Here is a 15,913-nt window from a genome sequence, read left to right as displayed (position 1 = left end):
ATTTGGAACTACAACATAAACAATAGTCTTTGAGACTAGAAAGTATTAGTTTATCTTCATTTTTAACTAATGTTTTAAAAATACTAATATCAGATGGAAATTGTATGTGTTATAATAGAATTTTGATTATGTAGCTGCAATTATGTTTTGGATCTAACCTCTTTATGCCAAGTATGTTTGCTATTATAGATAGGTAATGATTTATCAAACAATTTAATACATGGTATCTAAAATGTAATATGAGGGAAGAAAAGCAAAATTTAAAATGAATGCTTTAAGAAGACTCTATAAAGGTGCATTTCAAAGATATTTTGTCCAATTAGATATAGGCTAGAAAACTCTAAAATTAATAATACCAGTATATAAGAATTATGCATTCAGTTACTTTGCATTAGGTTTTCTCTCTAATTTGAAGAACCAATAAAAGAAAATGCATTATGGGACGTTTTATGGAAAAAAAGCAACATAAAACTTTGTACTCATTAGAACAATAATAAAAAAGTGGACCTACAACAAAACATTGAAAAATATTTTATATCTTTATATGTTTAGAGTTAAAATGTTTAAGATAGGCATGCATCAATATTTATTTACCTTTTGTTAACTTCTCAGCTACAAGTATTGATAATGTTGAATAAGAAGGTATTAGAAGCTAGCAGGTGCAACTGGATATAATACAGTAGTTTCAGTGAGATGTTGAAGTAAGCCAGCATGTCACTCCAAAATGCCTCCTTGAGATAAAAGTTATTTTTGAGCTAAAGGCAATAAGAAACAGCAATCTCTACCCTCTTCTCTTTCTGCCTAAAGATAGGATATAAATTCTTTATAGACAATGACTCTAGACTCATAAACCCAGAGATGACACCAGAGAAATCTGCAAACAAACTTTACTCCATTACTTTCATCCCAAATATTTACCTCCCCACAGTTGCATGCCCTTGGAAGTTTAAAACTGCTTTTCTTTGTCTCTCATTCCTTTACAAGTGTATTGTTCTTTGTTGAAGATGTTATGTAAGTAGAGCTAAGTCATCTTTTTGAGGTATTTCCATTGAGATTTCTCCAGTGTGGTATGTGTGGCATGCATTCATACACTTGTTTGTTTGTCTGTCATTAATCTGTCTTGTGTTAAAGGAGTCTGTCCAAAGCTAAGAACTATGATGAATAAAGGTAAAGTTTCCACTCCTCCAGTGTTGATACTGTGTTTGAAAAATAAGAATGCAGTTGGCCTTTACACACACACACACACACACACTTTCAGTGCTTTCTTATGCTAAGTTTCAAATATACAACAAGCTGAAAGAATTTTAGAGTTAACGCTAGTATACACAATACCTAGATTATACCATTTTCCTTTGTATACTGTTGATCATATATTACCTTCATCCCTCTGTCACCAGTCCACCTTTTTCAATGTGTTTTGAAACACAGTCATGTGTCACTTAATGACAGAGAGAAGTTCTAATAAACATGTCATTAGACAATTTCATCATTGTGTGAACATCACAGAGCATATTTACACAAACCTAGATGGTATAGCCTACTACACAGGTAGGCTATATTGTCTAGCCTATTACTCCTGGGCTACAAACTTGTACAGCATGTTACTGTACTGAATACTGTAGTCAGTTGTAACAGAATGGTAAGTATTTGGGTAGCTAAACATAGAAAAGATACAATGAAACTATGATATTATAATCTTATAGGACAACAGTTATATATGCAGACTGTCATTGACCAAAATGCCATTATGCAATGCGTGACTGTATATTACAGACATCAGTATGCACATCAGTATGCTTTCTCACAAGCACTTTAGCATGCGTATAACTAACTATAGCTCAATATTTTAAATATTTTTTCCTCCTAGAGGTAAAATGTATATTAACAAAATGAATAAAACTTAAATTATGTTTTCTGAGCTCGAGAAATGCATAAGACTACGTAAACCAAATTTCTATCAAGATATACACCATTAACATTACTCCAGAACATTTTTAAGGTCTATTCCCAGTCAATCCCTGCACCTTCTTCCCCACCCAAGTGGCAATCACTATTATAATTTTTTTCATTGTAGATTAATTTGCCTTTTCTAGAGCTTCACATAAATAGAATAATATATTCTGTACTTTTTTGAATGAGGCCTCTTCTACTCAGCATAATGTTTCAGAAATCCATCTATGTTGTGTGTATCCCTAATTTCTTCCTGATATTTCTATTTTCTGTTCTATGGATACACCACAGTTTGCTTATTGATTCTTCTTTATTTGCAGTAGGGCTGTTGTTAATAAAGCTATAATGAACACTCTTGTACAAGTCTTTGAACATCTTTTCATTTCTCTTGAATAAATTCCAATGAGTAAAATAGCTGGGTCATAGAATGAGTATACATTTAATTTTCTAAGAAACTGTCAGATGCTTTTCAAAAGAGGCTGTGCCACATTGCATGCCAACCAACAATTTAAGAGGGTTCTGGATGTTGTATATTCTTTTCAAAATTTTGTGTTGCCAGTTTTTAAAATTTTGCCATTGTGGAGGATCTTTAGAATATAATTTTTTTTTAAAAGAGTTTTTGTTCCTTGGCATCCCACCCATTACTTGCATAGACAACTTTGGTATGCCTAGATCGCTAGAATACTGTGCCCTCAATGGAGAATTTTGAAGAAAATGCTTGCCCATTAGGGCCTAAATTGGGAAGAGACAACCAGACCCTAGTACCCCTACTGTAATCTATCTTTGGCTGCAGGCTTTCTGGAAAGAACATAGCATTTAGGATATGAAATATATCCATTTTATACTCTGATAGTCACCTTGCTTATGTGACATTTTACCCTATAAGTCTATAAACCCTATGTTTGATTACCATTAAACATTCATGTACATTCTCCTAAAACCATTCTGCAGTAACAGCTATCAAATGCTATTTTACCATGAGGTCCAGTTATGACATTTTATATGGAGATTAGATCATTTGCATACCTTCTTTTATTCCCAGGAGAGTCACCTTTCTTTTTCACTAAATAAGGAGGGAAAGGAATCACAGTCCCGTTGCTTTAGTTTCTTTCTGTCCAATAGATTAAGTTTAATACCTAACATCTAGTTTATATTATTATGTTAAATATCCAGAAATGGTAAGCTTTTAAGACAATGTAAGTGGCTGCCTGCAGTTGGCAATGAGAACACGGATTAACTGTCCATGGGCATGAGATAATATGGGAGGAATGAAATGTTCTAAAACTGATTCATAAAGATGGAACAACCACTTTGTAAAGTTACTAAAAACCATTAAATTGTATACTTGAAATGGGTAGATTTTACCATACATACCACATACGTTTAGAGTTATTTAACTATTCCAAAACAATTGAGTAAGAGGGACTCCTTCCTAATTCATTCTGAGGCCAGCAACATCCTGATACCAAAACCTGGCAAAGACACAACAAAAAAAGGAAAACTTCAGGACAAAATCCATGATGAACATAGATGCAAAAACGCTCAACCAAAATACTAGCAAATCAATTCCAGCAGCACATCAAAAAACTGATCCACCATGATCAAATAGGCCTTATTCCTGGGATACAAGATTGGTTCAACATATGCAAATCAATAAATGGATTCATCATATAGACAAAACTAAAAATAAAAATCACACGATCATCTCAAAAGATACAAAAAAGGCTTTTGATAAAATTCAACATCGCTTCATGTTAAAAACCCTTAACAAACTAGGCATTGAAAGAACATACCTCAAAATAATAAGAGCCATCTGTGACAAACCTGCAGCCAACGTCATATTGAATAGGCAAAAGCTGGAAGCATTCCCCTTAAGAACTAAACAGGACAAGTATACCCTCTGTCACCACTCCTTTTTAGTATAGTATTGGAAGTCTTAGCCAGAGCAGTTAGGCAAGAGAAAAAATAAAAGGCATCCAAATAGGAGGAGAGGAAGTCAAATGATCTCTGTTTGCAGATGATATGATTTTATATTTAGAAGAGCTCATAGCCTCTGCCCAAAAGCTACTAGAAGTGAGAAACAACTTCAGCAAAGTTTCAGGATACAAAATCAGTGTACAAAAATCATGAAGATTTCTATACACCAACAATGTCCAAGCTAAGAGTCTAATCAAGAACACAGTTCAATTCACAATAGCCACAAAAAGAATATAATACCTAGGAATATAGCTAACTAGGGAGGTGAAAGACCTCCACAATGAGAATTACAAAACACTGCACAAAGAAATCAGAGATGACACAAACAAATGGAAAAACACTTCATGCTCATAGATAAGAAGAATCAGTATTGTTAAAATGGCCATACTGCCCAAAGCAAAATACAGATTCAATGCTATTTCTATCAAACTACCAATGACATTCTTCACAGAATTAGAAAAAAATACTTTAAAATTTGTATGGAACCTAAAAAGAGTCCAAATAGCAAAGATTAGCCTAAGCAAAAAGAACAAAGCTGGAGGCATCATGCTACCTGACTTCAAACTATACTACATGGCTACAGTAACCAAAACAGCATGGTACTGCTACAAAAAGAGACACATAGCTTAATGGAACAGAACAGAGAGCCCAGTAGTAATGCTGCAAACCTCCAACCATCTGAACTTGAACAAAGTTGACAAAAAAACTGGACCCCTTCCTTTTACCATATCAAAATCAATTCAAGATGGATTATAGACTTAAATATGAAACCTAAAACAATTCTGGAAGATAATCTAGGAAAAACCATTCTGGAAATAAGCCCTGGCAGAGATTTCGTGATGAAGACACCAAAAGCAATGGCAACACAACCAAAAATTGACAAATTAAACCTCACTAAACAAGAACTTCTTGTTAGAAAAGAACTATCAACAGAGTCAACAGAAAATCTATAGAATGGGAGAATTTGCAAAGTATGCATCTGACAAAGGTAGAATATACAGAATCTATAAGAAACTTATTTCAACAAGCAAGAAACCACCAGCCTCATTAAAAAGTGGGCAAACGACAGAAACAGACACTTTTCAAGAGAAGACATATATGCCCATGGACAACAAGCGTATGAAAAAAATGCTCATTATTAATCATTAGAAAAATGCAAATAAATGCTACAATGAAATACCATCTCACACCAATCAGAATGGCTATTATTAAAAAGTCAAAAAATAACAGATGGTTGTGAGGTTGTGGAATAGGGGAGCACTTATAGACTGCTTGTGGGAATGTCAATTAGTTTAGCCATTGTGGAAAGCAGTGTGGCAAATTCTCAAAGAACTTGAAACAGAATTACCATTTGAACCAGCAATCCTATTATTGGACTGCTTGTATATACCCAAAGGAATATAAATCATTTTACCATAAAGACACAAGCATTGTGGAATACTATACAGCCTTAAAAAGAATAAGATAATGTCCTTCACAGTAACATATATGGAGCTGAAAGTCATTATCCTAAGCAAACTAAAGCAGAAACAGAAAAGAAAATGCTGCATGTTCTTAGTTATAAGTGGGAGCTAAACATTGAGAACACCTGGACACAAAGACAAAAACAACAGACACTGAGGCCTTCTTGAGGGTGGAGGGTGGGAGGAGGGAAAGATTGAAAAACTACCTATTGGGTACTATACTAGGTAATGAAATCATTTGCACACCCAACCTCTGTGACATGCAATTTACCTGTAAACCAAACCTACATATGTACCGCTGAACCTAAAATGAATGTTTAAAAATTACCAAAAGCCCTTCAAAATAAAAGCAAAAAGAAAACCCAATTTTGAAAATATTGACTTTATGTTTAAATGGCAATATTTTGAATATATTCTGTTAAATAATTTTTAATCAAAAAATGTAAAAATAATAAAAAATAAAGTTGTTAAAAAATGAATGTATTCCAACACATAGAAATGATAAATTCTCAAGGTGGTGGATACCCTACTTACCCTGACTTGAGCATTATACATTCTATGCATGGAACAAAATATCACATGTACCCCATAAATATGTAAAATATTATGTATCAATAAAAAATGAATGCACAAAGTAAAACCCTTGTTAAAACACAAAAACCTTTCAGATTTGAGAGAAAAAATGAATTGTATCTCTAGTTAGGGTAATTCAATCTTGTAAATCTTTGTAAATCACAAACCTAAATAATTTTATCTTAGAATAATTCATTCCAATTATTTTGTTATATACTCTATGATTTTACAGTGTGAATAAGCTTTTTTAGTTAATTGAAAAAAGCTTTTCAAAACTGGAACTACATTAAGTGAAAACTTCCCTTCCCATTCCAAATAATGGCAAAAATATAGTAATCTGTTAATTCTGAAAGTAGGCCATTTTGAGAAAAACTATAATAATTGGGTATAAATATCATCCAAAATTAAAATGTATAGCAATAAGAGATATTGGATATAACTTGATATACAATAGATTGCAGAATTGGTCTGGAAGAGTTCCAAATGCAGCACAAACGGCATATATTTGAATCCTACAATGAAAAGCTATTCTACGTTGTTGACCATAAATTCGATTGGTTAAGTAATTAAACTGAGTTTCTGAAGGTCAAAGACATTGTTTCCCTGGCATGTTTTACTTGTACTGTTCTGTATATGTTTAATAATAGTATATTACTGGGCCAAATTCTTAAAGTAATTCAATTATAGTAAATGATAATACTCAACTAAAAGAGTCATTAATAACTTTTAATCTATCTTTTGCAGGCATAGGATTCTATTTAGAACACACACATTGTAATGATTTAGCTGTAGGCAATAATGTACAAATATATTTAGTAGTAATAATTCATAAAATGCCAAAATATTGGAACAATTTTAGTCAGATTCACAATAAATTTATTGACTGGAAAAATACAGCATTGATTCACATATTTTAATTCAAGATTGAAAGTTCATGATATAGTAAATATTTGGATTAAAAATTTTTTTATTCACTTCTAGAATTTCTAGGTCTCAGGAGAGGTCTGTTAGAGATGCTGTGCTTTCTGTTACTTTTCCATCATCTCTGATGTTTTTGTAGACATGGGAGTTTTGTTTTGTTTTGTTTTTTTTCATATTCACTTGCTTACTATATCACCCTTTTAAAAAATTATTAGTTTATGCCATTTCAGAATATTGGCTTCAAGTTTTTTTTTTTTTTTTTTTTCCTTTTTCACTATTTCTTAGGAAGCTTCTAAGAAGCATCAAGTACGGCATTTCCTAGGTTTTCCAATGTCCTTTTTCACTGTCTTGAGAGTCAAGTAGGGAGAAGGGGCAGGACTACATGATTGTCTTTAGACTCTCTGTATTCTGTTCAGCCTCATTTGTTCTGCATTTCAGTGCTGAATGCTTGAGAACATTCAATGGAGTTCATACATTGCATGAGTACATATGTTCACATGAAAATATATCATTTTGTTATTACTTGCATGCGTTGGTTGCTGGGTATCCATGGTCTCCCTTATTTCATTTCATTTTATTTATTTTATTTTATTTTATTTTATTTTATTTTATTTTATTTTATTTTTTTCTTTGCTTAGGGATCTTTAGACCTCTACTTGACTTTAAATAGAACTTCATTATGGCAGTACATATCTCCAACCGAGTGTGTTGGAGGTTAAAATCCTTCAATAAAAAATAAGACCCTTTGTTATGCAGGTAATTAAAAAAGAAACTAAGTTAGCTCAAAATGAAGGAAAATCTACTGGATCTGGAAGGAATATGCAGAGGTCTTTTCCTGCAACATTCTGGTCTGAAAGCCATATTTGCTTAGAGATATTAGGAAAACATTGTTTAAATGGAAATCTTCAGAATATAGTGTGTTTTTTAACAATTATTACAGCATGGAAGGTAAAAATTAAAAATCAGGGTCTAATTTTGACTCTTTTTGAGGAACCTTTTAAAACTTTTTTTTTAAACCTAGGTTAAAAAATCTTGTATCTAAGAAAGAAACTGCAGAAAATAGAAATAGAAGTAGAAACTGTGGGAAATAGAAGACATAGTCATCGCATAGTTAGAACAAATTTGGGGAGATTTGGATAATTTCCAAGCCCAGCTGAGCTTATATAAAGTTCAGGCAGCAAGGCCAAACTTGAGAAAAGGAGATCTAGGTCTTCATGATGGTTGCAGAAGACGTTTGGAGAATCATCAGAGTAGCATGCATACCAAAGGTAGGGAAAAGGAAAAGATGAAAAGATACTCTAGAAAATGCGAAGGGAGGCAAAGACTTTTAAGTTAGCATTTTAAAAACAAGTCTAATTCAACTATTCAGGAGCCAATGTTATGTGCAAGTGTAAGAACCAGAAGAAGTCAGCAGCTAGAGGAGGAAGGAATTATCAAACAGGCAAAAAAAATGACATCAGTGAGGGTGACAGAAAAAACTAAAATATAAAAACTTGGCAAACACAAAATTAAGAGGAGGTATATTCATCTGTTTTCATGTTGCTATAAGGACATACCCAAGACTGGGTAATTTATAAAGGAAAGAAGTTTAATTGACTCGCAGTTCCACATGGCTGAGGAGGACTCAGGAAGCTTACAATCATGACAGAAGGGGAAGCAAACACGTCCTTCTTCATATGGTGGCAGGAGAGAGAAGTGCACACTGAAGTGGGGGAAAGCCCCTTATAAAACCACCAGATATCATGAGACCTCACTCAATGTCACGAGAACTGCATGGGGAAACTCTCCATCATGATCTAATCACCTCCCACGAGGTCCCTCCCCCAACACATGAGGATTACAATTTGGTTTACAATTGAAGATGAGATTTGGGTGGAGACACAGAGCCAGACCATTTCAGAAGGCAATAGTATGTGTGAGCAGAGAGATCCTATGAATGTTTTTCAGACCATTGACTATTTTGATACAGAAGAGATCAGTGTTTTTTTTCCTACTCTAATTCTCAAAACAGAAAATCTTACCTCTGGTCACCAAGAAGTGTGGTGATATCTCCTTACCAGCCACTAAGCAATCACTTCTACAGGGAACACTAGCTGGATGTCATCTAATTCAATTCAATTCTGACACTATCTAGCTGGGGGTAGTGTCAGATCCCACAGATTGAGGGCTCAGTTTACAAGATTGCCTCCTAGTTCGGAGGCCAGTTGCAAGTTGTAAGTAAGTTGCACCTATACCCGTAACTGGCTATAAATCAGGGTTCCGATGATCCCCTCCCTTGAATTCAATTAACTTGCTAGGATGACTCACAGAAGTCGGGGAAATACTTTACTTACATTTAACAGTTTATTATAAAGGATACTGCAAAGGATACAGATGAACATCAGATGAAGAAGTGGATATGATGTGGTGTGGGGGAAGGAGAGAAGCTTCCATGCCTTTCCCAGGTGCCTTGCTCTCCAGAAACCTCCACGTATTCATCTCTCCAGAAGCTCTCGAAACCTAGTCTTTTTGGGTTATTATGGAAGCTTCATTACACTGGCACAATTAATTAAATCATTGACCGTTGGTGACCAACTTAACCTCAGTCTCTCTACCCCACCAGAGGTTGGTAGATGGGACTGAATGTTCCAACCTTTTTATAATGCTTTGGTCTTTTCAGTGACCAGTCCCCATGCTGAAGCTACTTAGGAGCCCCTAACCCAGCCATCAGTCTACTGTTTAGCATACAAAAATTCACACTTATTGCTCAGGAGATTCCAAGGATTTTAGGGGCTATATGTCAGGAAACAAAGGAGATGAAAACCAAATATATATTTCACAATATCACACCTATTATTATTGTGAAGTACCTTTCTCAGAAAAAGAGTAGAAGCTGTCCTTTGAGCCCATGTAATTCAGAATTGAGGTACAAGAATGTAGGAGTAATTGTGGGGCTTGGAGAAAATCCCTGACACATGGAAATAGAAGTTGAGCATTCTCCTGCTCAGAGTTGGAGACCCGGGGACTATAGGAACCATCATTCCAAAAATGTCAATAGTTTCAATGTACTTAAGGATTTCCAGGGGCAGGACCTAATCAAATTTTAAGCTGAGAAGGTCCACACAATTGAAAAGAATTGTTTCAAGACCCAGAAAAACCTGACACCATGATGTGTTTTTCTCTCTTTTTTAAAAAATTTTTGCAAATTAAATCGAATCTGTGATCAGTTGATGAAACAGTCTGTTGTTGCACAACGGAGTTGGTATGTGATTTGTAAATGTTTCAGTGTTCATTTGGTTCTTGGATTTGGTTCTACTGATACTCTAATTATAAATCCACTATTGTCATTTGTGACTTGATATCAATTACCTATCCCGGGAATTTAAAGATTGGGCAGATGGAGGACAACAGGTTAAGAGTTTCACTGTCGGGCCGGGCGTGGTGGCTCAAGCCTGTAATCCCAGCACTTTGGGAGGCCGAGATGGGCGGATCACGAGGTCAGGAGATCGAGACCATCCTGGCTAACACGGTGAAACCCTGTCTCTACTAAAAATACAAAAAACTAGCCGGGCGAGGTGGCGGGCGCCTGTAGTCCCAGCTACTTGGGAGGCTGAGGCTGGAGAATGGTGTAAACCTGGGAGGCGGAGCTTGCAGTGAGCTGAGATCCGGCCACTGCACTCCAGCCTGGGCGACAGACCTAGACTCCGTCTCAAAAAAAAAAAAAAAAAAAAAAAAAAAGAGTTTCACTGTCATTTGACTTAGGTCTAGAATCAATATTCAGAGTGAAAGATCAGTACCTAGACTGGGTAGAACTCTGATGACCTCATTGGAAACCTTTTCAGGCTGAGGATGCCTAAACAGAAGTCTAACTCTGATCAGATTCTGGAATAAAAGCCCTCTAACTTTGATTAAGCTATTAAACAATAAAATGGAGGACTACCTTTTATCTGAATTAATCTTTGAAAACACAGAATTTAGAATATTGCTTCATTTATGAAGGAAAACAGATTTAGTGCCTAAATATTAAAGAACTAAAAAGATAAACTGCAGCATCTTGGCAAGCTTTTTCTCTTTTCCCTTTGGATCATTCTGGGAGGAAGAGTAAGAATATAATAAAAAGTCTCTTTCTTGGGATTTTTATTTTTTGATATAAAATAAAATATGGTTATTAAATAAAATGTAAAACAATCTATTTCATCATTCTTAATTTTTCCTCATCAAATAAAACAACCTAATGCTCAGTGCCTCACACAAAAACAAGCAAACAAACAAAAGTTTACATGTCAAAAATCTTTAGAAAATAGAAAACATGAAATCCTTCATTACATGGGTTACAATGATTTTAAAACTAAATTTTTTGATTTTTCTCTCAGTAGAACATTAAGAGCTTAGTAAAACTGTTTCATTACTAGCATAATCTGTTCAATAAACTCAGGCTTTGTCTCTGTTTATAGCAAAGAGGGTAGAGCTATCTGAAAATTATCCTCTAGCTATAAATATGCTCTCATTCTGTACCTTTGCTCTGTCTCAGTAAAAACTATTATATACTAGTAAGCTAAATAATTTTATTTTTATTTTATTTAAAATATTATGTATATAGATATGTTCTCACTCAGATAGCTAGCAGGCAGTAGAGTGTACACTTAAAACCAGACTGAGGACCTTAATTAAATAATTTATTAATTTAACAGGCATTTATTAAGCATTACTTTGTTTTAGGAACGGTACTAATTTCTGGGAATATAGTGTTGAGCAAGAATTGCCACAGCCCCTATACCCAAGGAGCTTAGTGATTACTGAGCCCTACTCACAGCAATTATTCACACACATGAAAATATCATTGTGTGTGTTAAGGATTATGAAGGCAAAATTTATAGCACTGTGGTAGCTCAAAATTGAGAAAACCTGGCTTAGAATGAGAACTCATAGATAGTTTTCTAGAGGGAATGATTTTTGAAGTGAAATTTCAACAATATCAAGTTTTAACAAGCTGGAGGTAATTGGACGAGAGCCTCCCAAGTAGTAGGAAGTACACATGTAAAGACATGTAGCCAAAGGGAACAACTTTTATTCTAAATAACTATGTGTTTTGACTGCATTTTATTTTCAACTCACCTTCATCTACTACCTTTAACCTTCATGAGGGAAAATATGTGGTAATACAAAGTCAAGAGATAGATTTTGATAGCTTAAAGAGTATCAAGAGTATATTCTGAAGGCTATTGGTAATAGCAAAAGTAAATTTATTTTATTGATTTCTATCTCTGAAAAATTTGTTCAGCCTTCTCTTTGGATTTCCAGACCCCTAGGATCTGTCATTACCCATTCAAAATGGAACTGGGATCCTGGTAGTGTAAATGAAAAGTAGAAAAAGAATCAAAGAATCACGGGAGAATAAAATAAGGAGAAAACAAATCAACATCTAGGATGACCATCTGTATGGACTCTATGACAGGCAAATTTAGTAAAAGGGGTAGGGATACATTTTGCACCATTCTGTGAATTATATTTGTATCTGTGGTCAATTTCTAGCAAGACATTTTTCTATTGTGTCTCATCTATTTATCTTCCTGGTTATTATGATTATAAAACATGAAATTAAATTTGTAGTATATATTTTAATGGAAAAAATAAATATATTTAACATGTAGCCAGTTTATTGTCCTTCTTTAGAAATAGGCCAATAAATTGCTTTACTTTCTGTAAGAATAATGTGACAATCTACTATTATTATTCATTTGTCAGAATGAAAATCCTTTGATTTTCTTTTTGAAGATTATATTAGTTTTAAAAACAATGAATATTTTTAAGGATTTTCTTATGACAGCTAGGCATTTAGATAGAAATGGTAGAAAAAGTTTACCATTTACAGGTGTTAAAAAGGCAAGGTAGAGAATTTTCTATTGTAAGAAATTAAATAAACCAGTATTCCAAAACTATCTTCACAGTATTTTGTTCCTATGTTGCCAATAGAGAATTATGAAGATTGTTTCATTTATAGTGTAAATTATGTATATTTACATATAAATATATATTTATACATTTTTATTTATTTTTACATTTACATCTATAATATAGTCTACATATTTATACATTTACATCTACAATATAATTTACATATGTATCTATACTATCTACAATAAACAAAATACTTTCTGAAAAATAAAGAAAATAAGGGATTAAATAGTTCTCATTCTCTTCAAGGTTCTTTTCTTTTGACAAAGCTTAGGTTTTGTCAAAGCAAAAATTGTACTGAACAAAGCTGCTTAGTTAAGCAGACAAGGAAAATATTATTCAAGGCTATTGTAATAGCGGAGGGAGTGGAACTACATCTGAGCTCAACTGCAATGAAACAAAGGGCAGGAGGGCTTTTAAGTACTGAGGTGAGTTAGTGGAAGAGTATTAAAGGATGCTATGGTCAGGGGGAGGTAGGCAGCTGATCAATGGAATATGTGGATCTAATTGAATTATTTTCTGGGTTTGCAGGTATTTTTCTCTGTGATTAGGCTATTTTTGTTTGCTAATTGGCACTTATGCTTACTGAAGAAGTTAGACTTCTATCCTTCCATAGGATCTAGAAGATAGGAGCATTATCAGTCTTGGTGATTACATTTCAAAGGGATGGCTTCAAGGTCCTTAAGAAAAATATTCCTGCATTGTAAGCTGGCAAGAAGCTTTTGAAAAGCTTTACCGCTCAAAGGGGCAGAGAAAGAATTTACAATTACAAGTTTTCTAAGGAAACTGCTCTAAGAAAAGGGAGGTCAGAAGTCCAAGTTTAATCAAGCTGAAGGGAATGTTAAGGCTGTCTTGCTCATGTTTTTTTTTTTTTTTTTTTTTTTAGAACTCTTTGCTTATAAGCCTGAAGTTCAGATAATATTTTGATATTGAAGAAGTGTAGAACTGGCATTTTGATTTTCAGTGCCTTTTGTTTTCCTGTTAGGCTAGCTGACATAGAATGTAATCAAGTAAGAATTAGTGATAATAAAGATAATAGTTCACTTTATTTATGTGAGCCTTTTTTGTAATTTATTTTTCAAGACCACTCCTACAATGGGGTCTGATGTATTAATTGATGAAAGTATTTCATTGCTTTTCTATTTTTTTCAATTTTCATCAATTAAATATTTTTATTAGCATGTAGTTGAATTCCTTTCTAATTGTCTTTGAAATAAATGGGTTGTTTTGATGTGAGAACTATTTAATTTATTTTTACTAACCTTACACAGATGGATTTAACTAAAACCAAAAGCTCTGCATTCTGTGAGCTTTCAACCTCCACTTCCCAACATCTGGTTTATAGCACATTAGTTCTATAATCTTTATCGTTGCCAGGAAAGTACATGGGATCTACTTCATTTGTAATAGACAAGAAACATTTTTAATGCTTTAGTTCCAGTCTTTGTTTTATTTTACTCTGTCTTTTTGTTTTAATTTAGGCTTTTTCTTTCTTTTCAAAACCAAAGTTATAACAAAAATTAATTATTAAAAAATAGTGTATCTGAATCTCACTGGAGAAATCTTTTAAAAAACTCTCCTTTTAACTCAGTGAATGTAGAAAATAATGAAACAGTTTTGTAACTGTTGGACAAGCCCAAACTGGGCCTACTCTGTTGATAACAGAATGTCAAGGTACCTTGCCGGCATAACAGAGCCAAAAGTAAAAGTCATGTACCCTGAATGCACAATAGAAAAAGCTTTAACCTCTAACAACACTGGAACTTATTCATCACCATGGAACCAAGAAGAGGACATGACCAGAATCTGAGTGCCAGAACCCTTTCAAAAGCAAGGAGTCCAATGGCCCAGAAGATCTGGAGCCAAAATCCACTGCAACACACCTTACTAAAAATGGTAAAATTTAGAGCCCTCCAATCAGACTCTGCCACGCTAACATTCCTGAATCCTTTCTGTTGCCCTCTGACCCCTTTAAAACTTGACCCAGATCCCAAACTGGGGAGACAGATTTGACCTGCACTTCCTCTCCTTGCTGATTGACCTTGCAATAAAGCCTTTCTTTTCTCAGAAGTCAGTGTCCTGGTACTGGCTCCTATGTGCATCAGGCAGTGAGCCCATTTGCTTGATAAAAATTTTATTATTGCATAGTCATTAAACCAGATTGCAATGTGCATCATAGGCAGTATGCTAAATGGACTACAAAGACAAAAAGAAATTCTACCCTCTTTATATAGCGAGGCAGATATAATCCATGACATACATGTTAATTGTCTTTATTCAAAGGAAAAATGAAACTTCCTGTCTCTTTTTGACAAGCAAAAATGTACAACTTGGAGCCTGGTGCCAGGGCTAAACATCCAGAGACAGGGCGCCAACTTCCTTGGTATTTATATTGCAAGAGATGGCTTCAAGACCCCCAGAAAGACATTCCTGACATGTAGAAAAGCCAATAGACTCATTTAGCTTTTTAAAGTATTTACATACCTTTTCAGGAGACAGAGAAAGCATTTACAATTTCAAGTTTTCTGAAGGAAATACTAAAGAAAAGGTAGGAGTAGGTAAGTTTCTTTTTTTTTCACACCATGAAAAAATTTCAATTTAAATTGTTCAGATTTGTATTTACCCTCATAATTTATGCAACATTCTTTGAAACTAGTTTCTACCACTTTTACACCATTTTAAATAGAACCGAAAGTGATATATTTAGCCATATTTTAACAAGTGCAGCAGACAAAACCCCTAAACAAGTGCTTTTGTGACTAAAGGTATCTTCTGTGAATTAGTGAGAACACCTTAACATTTTATCAGAAATTCTTTTAAAAACCGTACAAAACGGCCGGGCGCGGTGGCTCAAGCCTGTAATCCCAGCACTTTGGGAGGCCGAGACGGGCGGATCACGAGGTCAGGAGATCGAGACCATCCTGGCGAACACGGTGAAACCCCGTCTCTACTAAAAAAATACAAAAAACTAGCCGGGCGAGGTGGCGGGCGCCTGTAGTCCCAGCTACTCAGGAGGCTGAGGCAGGAGAATGGCGGGAACCCGGGAGGCGGAGCTTGCAGTGAGCTGAGATCCGGCCACAGCACTCCAGCCTGGG

Source organism: Theropithecus gelada, chromosome 12 (genome assembly GCF_003255815.1).
Source record: "Theropithecus gelada isolate Dixy chromosome 12, Tgel_1.0, whole genome shotgun sequence".
Classification (NCBI taxonomy): Eukaryota; Metazoa; Chordata; class Mammalia; order Primates; family Cercopithecidae; genus Theropithecus; species Theropithecus gelada.
The sequence above is the reverse complement of the archived record's forward strand: the minus strand, read 5'-3'. Positions refer to the sequence as shown.